Source organism: Phodopus roborovskii, unplaced genomic scaffold (assembly GCF_943737965.1).
Source record: "Phodopus roborovskii unplaced genomic scaffold, PHOROB, whole genome shotgun sequence".
Lineage (NCBI taxonomy): Eukaryota > Metazoa > Chordata > Mammalia > Rodentia > Cricetidae > Phodopus > Phodopus roborovskii.
This window is the reverse complement of record NW_026126059.1, coordinates 133397-144656: the sequence shown is the minus strand read 5'-3', so window position 1 is coordinate 144656 and position 11260 is coordinate 133397.

Sequence of the window (11260 nt, the reverse complement as noted above, 5' to 3'; positions counted from 1 at the left end):
ACTCCTGCTGCTAATGGACTATTTTGGCACAGCAGCAGTAGCAATCTAATACACTGCCCAAATGAAAACAGTAAATAGTCTCTACATGATAACAAGTAAAAGTACCTTTACATCTTGACAAGCAAAAATATTTCATGATACTTCACAATACATTAAAATTAAAATTCTAAACCTTTATCTTCTGAGATAACAAACAAAACAGAAATGTAAACCACAGAGTAGAAGATATTTGCAATCCATATTGCTAACAAAATTTTACATATAAGATATAAAATATTAAAAAGCAAAAGCCCTCGTCTAATGGCTTAAAGAAAAAAAGATTATGATGGAAATGAGCCAGTGAGTTGTCTCAGTTATTAAAGAGCTTTCTGACAAGACTGATAACCTGAGTTCAATGCCAGAGACCCACTTTGTAAAAGGACAAAAACGACTCCTCCACATCTTATGATCACCACACCTTCCTGGTACATGCACACCCAGAGACATAAATATACACACACAATAAAAATAAAGTCATCTTTTGGGATGAAACAGACTTAAAAGGCCATTTCAGAATATATAAATGAACGACAATCAAATCAAGGTGCTTCAACTAGTTACTCAGAGAAGAAAAGCACTACATATCACCAGAGGGGTTTCAAAGAAAATGGTTAAGTGATGAAGGTGAGGAGCAATAGAACACTTCTCTGAAACAAAGCTCTTACAGCACAAAATAACCCATAAGTTCCACACAGTGGTGGATGGTATTTTCAAACACATTTTACCTTCTCTTGAGCAAGGCTCACTTTCTCAATTAGACCACAATTCTCTTTGATTTGCCTTGAAAGTTCAAGAGCCAGTCTTTTCTCTCTTACTGAGAAATCAAAAGAAAGATTATTATTACTATGACACAAATGTTATAAGTTTTTAAAGTATATACAACCACAAGATATAAAATCAAAAAAAAAAAAATACTGCCTGTTCCAATAAAGTCGGCTTTGAATCGGAAAGAAATTTTTATCAAGATTACATTAACAGAAATATACCTTCCAGTAAATCTATATGAGTTTATTTCCAGCTTTAATATACCAAATTTCTTATGGCTGTACTGTAAATGATTTACCCAAAATCATTCTATTCCCAATGAAAATAATGCTACATAGTAAGATCACCTATTCAAGATTTACACTGTGTGTTATCATATTTAAGTCTCTGAAACAGTCTCATTCTAGAAACAACATATATTTGGCCCTAAATCAAAGTATTTTAAGGAGCCCCCATTATTAATTCTCCTATGGTTAATAAATAAAATGAAAGTCTATGAAATATTGATGGGAGATGTCATTCTGTAAATATGTGAATAACCAATTCACTAACCAATAGGAAATAGGAAAGCAAGATAGGTGCAGATCGGAAAGGAGTTTTCTGGGAGATGTAGTTAGGTATTCAAGATATAAAGACTTGAGAGAAATGTTCAGGACCCTCTTTCCAGTAAGGTAAGTCCACGTTGAAACACATAGATTAATAGAAATGGGTTAATATTTAAGACAGAACTATCCAATAAGAAACACTAATAACAGGTCAAGAGCTTTATATCTAATATGGCCTCTGTGTGTAATCTAGGGCAGATTTAACTCTGGAACCAGCCTGGTGAACAAAATGTTCATAACAAAATATCACGGGACTCTAGATCTCAACTGACTCTAAAAAAATCCCATGAGCCCTTTTCTTCTTTAAACTTCAGCTCTCAATGAAGGAGGGGTAAATCCACCCTTGAGAGCAGTGGGGATAGGGTAAAGCAATCAATGGAAGCAAACAAGAACACTCATGCCACCTAGAAAACAGAGACAGAAAATTGGAAGAAAAAATGAAAAAGACAAGATAAAGTGGGATGTGTATAAATTAAAGATAAGGTTGGGCAACACCAGTAGAAAGTATTTTGGAAGGAACTAGAAAACTATGAACAAATGTCAGTAAGAAGTACAAGGGAAAACATCTAAAACTAAAACAAAAACCGAAGTCTCAGAAAGAAAAGGACATGTTATGATTCCCTCAAAAAAAAAAAAAAATAGGAATAAGCAATTAAGCAATTTTGTATGTAGGAGAAGAGTGGAAGTAGTGTTATAGTGTTATATATTTTGAATTAAGAGGTAGATATGCCTGCTGGCTTTTTAATAGTGTTAAAAACAAACAGAGACATCCCCCACAAATAAAAGAAAGAAGAAAAAGGGAAAATAAAAAGGGTGGGTCTTTAGTACTAAAATATAGTATCTCTATAAGGAAATCCTTTAAAAATTCCTTACACACAGTATTTCTATAAATCTTCAGTTTCTAGTAACTACATATTACCATGAGTAACCCAGAACACTATAACCTAACTCCTTTCCCTGAAACAACAATTCTCTCCAATGAGTTGTTCAGTATAAACACTGAGTGATGGTTTGAAAGAAGTGTCTCTGTGGTTAAGAGCACCTGTTATTCTTGCAGAGGACCATGATTAAAAAGCCATCATCCACATTATAGCTCATAATCATCAGTAACTCCCCTACCTGGGCATTCCACAATGGCCCAGTAGTAGTCATATCTGTGTACCAGGAACACGTGACAAACACACATACATACAAGCAAAACAGCATACAAATAAAAGGAAATACATTTAAAAAACAAAAACAAAAAACCTAGAACGACCATTCACTTACTATGAGTTTTTACTTACTGATCAGTAAGTAAACTGAGAAATGAGAAAATGGTAAGAAGTCCAAGGGCAACCACACATCTCATCGAATATAATGATGGCTCACTAGGATCAAATCTTGCTGTCATATCTTCAGACACTGCTGCCACAAACTTCAAGACAAAGAAGATAAGCAAATAACCATGCATCCACCACAGGGCTGATACAAACATGCACAGGTGACTGTGGCCAACTCTATTCATATGAAAGTGGCTACCATAAAATATGAAGCAGAAAGCTTCCAACAATGTTTTCTGGCAACTTATAATTGTGCTTACTGAGGGACTAAGTGTGGTGAAACATTAGTTTTCAAACAGGAGTTATGAGGAGATTCCACAGACCTTAACGCCAGGAGAGGTAGAGGATAAGGATAGAGTGTCTAGAAAAGAACAGTGTGGAATATTTTATATGTGTTTTACTCTTTTATGTTGCATTTGTTTAACTCTGTAAAACTGTGTTACTTTGCCCATCTAAAACACCTGATTGGTTTAATAAAGAGCTGAACAGGACAATAGCTAGGCAGGAGAAAGGATAGGCAGAGCTGGCATGCGGAGAGAACAAATAGGAGAAGAAACCAAAAGAAGACCAAGGGAATAGGAGGAGGATACCAGTAGACAGCCAAGGAGTAAGAAGGAAAGAAAGGCAATAGAATAAAAAAAGGAAAAAGGCCCAGAGGGTAAGCTTAATTAAAGAAAAATGCGATAATTAATTTAGAAAAGCTGACTAGATGAAAGCTGAGTTAAGTCCACGTGTTCATAAGGAAGAATAAATCTCTATGTATTCAATTAGGATCTAGGTGAAGGACACCATCCCTACCAAAGACTAAAAAAAAAATATCGAACTAAAAGAGAGTATCAATGATCTGGGTTGGGTGCTTTACTCTCACTTCAAGTTCATGATTTATCTGTTTGCACTGGGTCTGTAGAAACATTTCCCTGCAAAGGAAAAACACAGGTTTGCAGCTTGTCCTGTGGGGGAGGAGGGGTCAAAACAACTGACAGGGCTTCAGGGTTGGAATTTAAACCCTTCCTGTCTTTTATATTGAGTTAAAATAATGCAGTTTGAGCCCATGAAGAAAGCTGCTCTTTCAAAAACAACCCTAGGAATGATGGGCTTGACTCTTTCCAGGCATCAACACACACCATCTAGAACCTCCCCAGCTGTCTTCCCCTTGGAGGGTCTGACTAAATAAACAGCCAAGGTGACCTTAAACTTGGATCCTTCTGCCTCTTCCAAGTATTAAAGAACAGGTGGGCTACCATTGCCAATTTCAGTGTTGTTGGGGACTAAATCAGGGCTTCCAGTATGCCAGAAATGAACACTTACCAAGGCTACACCCCAGTCCAAAATTAATCAGTAAAAAAGGAATACCCTAGAGTACAAACAGTCACCCATATAGTGAGAGAGAAAGACAGACAGACAGACAGACACACACACACACACACACACACACACACACACACACACACACACTATTCTGTAAGGAAAACATGACAATCACAGATGACTGACAGTTGTGAGCAGAGAAGTGATTAGCAGACCCAGAAGGGCAGACATATGTGGCCTCACAAGTATGTTAGCCCAGAAGATTTACGTGGTAAGGGTGACAGAGAAAAAGAGAATTGGAGACAAAATGTGGTATACTACTACTGTGTATACATGTTATATATCCACCCAAAAGAACTATGAGAAATGGTTCTTACTGGACTCACATTTGCTCTTCACCTACAGCACCTTTGCAGGTCTAGTTGATTTCAGAATAAATCAGCTGGTCCCTAGCTATGACATTGCTCTACCTCACTGCCAAGAATGGATGAATGAACCTTGCCTGGGAGGAGCCTGGAATGGTGTCTGATAAATGTCAGGTCAAGTCCCCCAATCATCACTTGTCTCAGGAAATATCCATGTCAGAACCTACAGCTGCATCTACAGAAAACACTTTGAGACCTACTTGTTTATCCCATGGAATTTTCCCCAGGCACGGGAAGTGAGACACCCTCCTGGTCTCCAGGCAAGCCTATCTGTTGTTCCGGATGATGAGCAGCAAGCGTAAGATCAGCTCCAAGTAGATGCACAGCACTTCCAGCCAGCGAGAAAAGAGATATATCACCTCACCTTCTTCCTCACCTCCAGTGGCATTGTCAGCGCCTCCTCCACCACTGCCATCGCCCAAGATGCTGCCTCTGCTCAGGTCATTCTCCAAGGCGAACTCCACATGCAGCTCCTGCAGGAACCAAACCTACTTGCTTATGAGGAACTCCATCCACCATGAGCAAAACACAGAAGCAGATGCGGAGCTGGGTCCACAGCGGGGTAGAAAAGGCACTCTCAGCAGGGCTGAGGTATTGCGGTAATTAAGGATCAGGATAAACAAATAGGCCGAATAGATGTTTATTCAGGGAGAAATAACTTACAACCTAGACAGATGAACACCAGGAAATTCAACTCTGCCTCTGACACCGCACCACACAGGCTACCCCAGTGTGGGTTCTGGGCACTGATGAGAAAAGCATCAATGACAAGGAAGAAGAGGGCGAAACCATCAAGCAACTCTGTGGAAGCCAATGCAGGAAGAGTTTGCAAAGACCAGGAAAAGCTGAGGCGGGTAGGCTTGCTCGCTGCCAGTCGCTGGTCTCCCATACTGCACATGTGGTCCACTTAACAGCTTCAGAATCCTGATTCCAACTGACGCTGACAGGAAGTAGATGTGCTCTGCCTCTGAGGAAACCTCAACTCTGGACTCATCTGAAGCAGGATGCCAGCAGGCTGGAGGGCATGGCCGGAGCCGAGGGGGCGTGGCCATGCCCTGAGTCCCTGTCGAGATGGGTCTGCCTTTGCCACATGCTCATAATAGCACCCCAGCATGATAGGAAACTTACTGACATTTTCTCTTTCCACTGGCTAAGGTCGCCAAGCCAGAGGGCCCCCACTGAAGTCTTTCTCCATCGTCCCTGTTAGAAGTAGGACAAAATCAGCTACCGAGGGGGCAGTCTAGGTGGCATGTGGACAGGCCTTCTCTTATTTGCAAGGGCACTTTGCTCCAAAAATAAACCCTTGTTCTTATGACATCTACTTTTAGGGAGACAACACCCCAAAAAGAGATTCCTTCAGACAGGGAAAAAATCTGCTAACAACAGCAGTTTGGGACTTATGAGAGAGCTCAATTTGTTAAGACCTTGTCATTCATGCATGAGGATCTGAGTTCAACCCACAGCACCTATATTAAAAAAGAAAAATCAAGAATGGTGACACACGTTCAGTGTTGATGAAATGAAGTCAGAAATCCCTGGGTCTCCCTGGCCAGCAGGTCTTGCCTAATGGATGCACACAATCCTCAGTAAGATAACCTGTCTTTAAAAAGTATGGCCTTCATACACGTGCACTCGCATCTATAGACATGGTGACTAGTTTGCAAATGAAATATGGCCCAAAGTGTCACCATACAAGTTCTATCACTGTGGTTATTCAGAGTTGAACAAACATACTGCATTTTCAAAGATTTGACATTCTTATCAAGTCTCTTCTCCCGTTTCAATTTATACCTTGAAGTAAAATCCAAAGGCTACAGAGATGTCATACAACTTAAATGTGTCTTTGACCTGTGATTTTATAAATGACTTTTGCCTTCCATTCTCTGTGTGTAACATCCCTGACTCAAACAGTCAGATCTTCATGACACATATGCCACAATATTTCCTGAGCCTTATGTGTGCTTTCAAATCTGTAGTGATCACAGGTATGAGCACAGAGACTTAACAAACTTATTGAACAATATTCTTCTATCTGAAACTAACCTTGGTCCTGTTCTCATTCAGACTGTTTGGGATCATCCTGATCATAGCTAATGCACTTGAAGAATGAAATGTTTGTGGTTTACCTATGTCCTCTCAAAGATTCCATACTCTACATAGGAGAGGTACTTCCTTCATCATGTTAGAGCATTGACCAAAATGATTATGAGCCTACCTCTAAGCAGACATGGAAAAATCAGAGTTCAAATGTAGACCTTAAAACAGAGCAGATATCCTCGGACACATACACCACTTGCCTATATCTTGAGTAAGAACCTGCTTCTGTAGGATTTCTGTAAAGTTACTATAATTGATTTTGAAGATTAAACAAAGTTATAAAAAAAGACAAAGGCAGAATGAGAAGGAGGAACACTTTTACCTACAAGGTTTGTTGGGAAAAGGGCTGGATTGCATTTGAGTGTGGATGTTTCAGCCTTGGAACTATGGATAAAGTTGTTGCTAGTTTGAATGATGACTAGGACATATTAGTCTGACATGGAGCTTCTGGGATAATATGATCAAAACTACATATGTATATGAATCAAAGGATATCAGTGCTTACCATTCAGTGCACATTTCAGTAGCTGGAATTAAACAACATTTCTCCTTTGAAGCGGTAATTTCCATGAAGAAGAATTGTAGGTAACATGATATGCTTAAAAAATATGGTATATCAATGTTCCACAATGTACCGTGGGGTAGATATGCAGAGTTCACCATTTCCTGGTGAGGAAATTCGGTGTTCTCAAAGAACCTTGTTCCAGGAACTATGCTCATTAGTTGTAAATCACAAAGTCTAACACTGGCAAAACAGTTTGATAGGAATGAAGTGGGGCATGATTTCTAGAATTTTAAATTTTCTGTAGTTACATTTTAAACAGGAAAATCAACCTGGGAATTTTGCCATATAACTGTAATTACTGGTTCAAGAATAATGGATGGCAACACAGACTACTATACCCAGAAAACCCCTCAATAATTATAGATGGAAAAAATAAATTGTTCAATAAAAAAAGCCAGGTTTTCACAATATGTATCTAGATATCCAGCCTTACATAAAGTTCTGGAAGGAAAATTTCAATACAACACACATAAAACATAGACAATATATAATTCCACTTCAAAAGAACCATTGGAAAAGCAGGGCAAGTAAATTCAAAATACCACTGACAAAAACAAATCTAAATCAAACAAGAATTAACAATCAATGGTCCATACTTTCCCTCAACATTAATGGTCTTAACTCGCCTATAAAAAGACACAGATTAACAGAATGGATATGGAGACAGAATCCATCCTTCTGCTGCATAAAAGAAACTTTTCTAAGCTTCACAGATGAACATTACCTCCAGGGTAAAGGATTGAGAAATGATCCTCCAATCAAATGGACCCAAGCAGGTTTACCTATCATAATATCTAACAAGTTAGACCTCAAACCAAAATCAGTCAATAGAGATGAAAAAGGTCATTTCATATTCATTAGAGGAGAATTCCATCACCAGAAAGTCTAAATTCTAAACACCAATGCCATAAATTCAAAGGCTGCCACATTGGTAAAAGAAAATGCTGCAAAATGCAAAGCTCACATGAAACATCACACACTAATAGTGGGAGACTTCAAAACCCAACTATAAGCACTAAGCAGCACCACAAGACAGAAACTTAAGGAGGAAACAAAACTACTTACAGAAGATATGTCTCAATTGGGCTTAACAGAAATCTATAGAACATTCCATCCAAACACTAAAGAATATAATTTCTTCTTTGCTCCAAATGGAACTTTCTTTAAAATCGAACACATACTAGGGGACATAACAAACCTCAACCGATACCACACACACACAAAAATAGGGAATACTGCCCAGTATTTTATCAGAGCACCATACTACAGTAAAGTTGGAATTCAACAACAACGCAAATCACAGAAACCCTACAAACTCATGTAAACTGAACAATGGGCAATTGCACCATACCTGGGTAAAAGAAGAAAAAAAGAAAGAAATTAAAGCCTTACTAAAATTCACTGAGAATGAGGACACAACATACCCTTACCTATGGGACACCTTGAAAGCAGTGCTATGAAAGTTCATTGAACTAAGTGCACATATGAAGAAAACAGAGAATGGTAACATTAGAAAATTAACCACACATCTAAAAGCTTTAGAAAAAAAATCAAACTCACCATAAAGGAGCAGATGCCACACAAAAATCAATTTGAGGGCTGAAATAAATAAAGTAGAAACCAGGAAATCAATATAAAAATCAACACAACAATGAATATGGTTTTTTTTAGAAAATTAACAAGATAGACAAACCTTTATCCAAACTAATGAAAATTAGTTAACAAATTAACATAATCAGAAAGGAGACGGGGGGGGTCATACCAATGGACACAGAACAAGTCCAGACAATTTTCAGGTCATATTTTAAAAACCTGTACCCCCAAAAATTTGAAAATTCAAAGGAAATGGAGATATTTCTAGATAACTATCACTTACCAAAATTAAATCAAGAACAGAGAAAAAAAAACCTAAAGAGACCTACAACACCTAACAAAATAGAAGCAGTCATAAAAATCCTTCCAACCAAAAAAAAAAACAAGTGCCAGATGGCTCTACCAAAAATTCAATGAAGAGTTAATACCAATACTCCTCAAATTGTTCCACACAATAGAAGCAGAAAGTTCATTACCAAACTCTTTTTATGAGGCTGCAATGACCATGCTACCCAAAACACACAAAAACACAAATAAGAAAGAAAACTAGAGACAAATATCCATCATGAACATTGATGCAAAAATCCTCAATTATGTAGTGGCAAACTGAATCCAAAAATACATCAGAGAAATCATTCAGAATGACCAAGAAGGCTTCATGCCTGAAGTGCAGGAATGGATTAACATATGAAAATCTATCAATGTGATGCATCATATAAACAAACTGAAAAAGAAAAACGAAATGATCCTCTCCCTAGATGCTAAAAAAGCCTTCGGGAAAATTCAGCACCATTTCATGATAAATATCCTGGAGAGATCAAGGACAACAGGAACATATCTAAACATAATAAAAGCAACATACAATAAACCAACAACCAACATCAAACTGAATGGAGAAAAGATTAATGTGAGTCATCTAAAATCAGGAACAAGACAAGGCTGCCCTCTCTCTCCATATTTCTTCAATATTGTACTAGAGGTTCTAGGTAGAGCAATAAGACAACAAAAGGAGATCAAAGGGACACAAATTAGAAAGGAAGAGGCAAACTGTTTATATTTGCAGATGATATGATAGTTTGCATAATCCAACCAAAAAACTCCACCAGGGAACTCCTATAGCTGATAAACACATTCAGCAAACTAGCAGGATACAAGATAAACTAAGAAAATTCAGTATCCCTACTTTATTCAGATGATAAAGGGGCTGAGAAAGAATTCAGAAAAACATCACCCTTTACAATAGCCAGAAACAACAGTAAGTATCTTGGGATAACGCTTACCAAACAAGTGAAAGACCTATATAATAAGAACTTTGTGTCTTTAAAGAAAGAATTTAAAGAAGATACCAGAAAATGGAAAGATCTCCCATGTTCTTGCATAGGTAGGATAAACATAGTAAAAATGGAAATCTTGCCAAAAGCAATCTATAGATTCAATACAATACCCATTAAAATTCTAGCACAATTCTTCACTGACCATGAAAAGATAATAATCAATTTTATATGGAGAAACAAAATACCCGGGATAGCCAAAATAACCCTGTATAATAAAGGAACTTCAGGAGGAATCACCACCCCGACTTTAAGCTCTACTACAGAGGTATATTCCTGAAAACAGCCTAATATTGGGACAAAAATACACAGGTAAACTAATGGAATCAAACAAAAAATACCGATATTAACTCATACCTACAAACACCTGATTTTTGATAAAACAACTAAAAATATACAATGAAAGATGGAAAGCAACATCAACAATTGGTGCTGGCTCAAATGGATAATGGTGTGTCATGTACAAAACACAAGTCTAAATGGATCAAAGACCTCAACATTAATCCAGTCACGGTGAAGCTCTTAGATGACAAAGTGTGAGGTACCCTTGAATCTAATTGTACAGGGGAATGCTTACTGAACATAACACCAGTAGCACAGACTGAGATCGACAATTAGTAAATGGCACCTCCTCAAACTAAGAAGTTCCTGTAAGACAAAGGACACATTTGACAAGACCAAATGGCAGCCCACATACTGGCAAAGGATATTCACAAATCCTACATCTGACAGAAGGCTTACCTCAGAAATATAGAAAGAACTCAAAGAAGTAGTCAACAAAACTCCAAATAACTCTATTAAAAATGGGGTACATAATTGAGGAGAGAATTTTCAATAAAGGAAATCAAAAAGGCTGAAAGACACTTAATAAAGTGCTCAACATTCTTAGCTATCAGGGAAATGCAAATCAAAACAACTTTGAGATACCATCTTACTCCTGCCAGAATGGCTAAAATTAGAAACACCAAGGACAGCTTATGCTGGAGAGCATGTGGAGAAATGCGAACACTCCCCCACTGCTGGTGGGAGTGCAAACTTCTATAGCCAATTTGGATATCAGTATGGCAGTTCCTCAGGAAAATGGGAATCAGTTTACCACAGGACCAGGAAATCCCCCTCTTAGACATATAACCAAATGATCCACATCCATGCAAAAAAGACATGTGCTCAACTATGTTCATAGCACCATTGGTTGTTATAGCAAAAACCT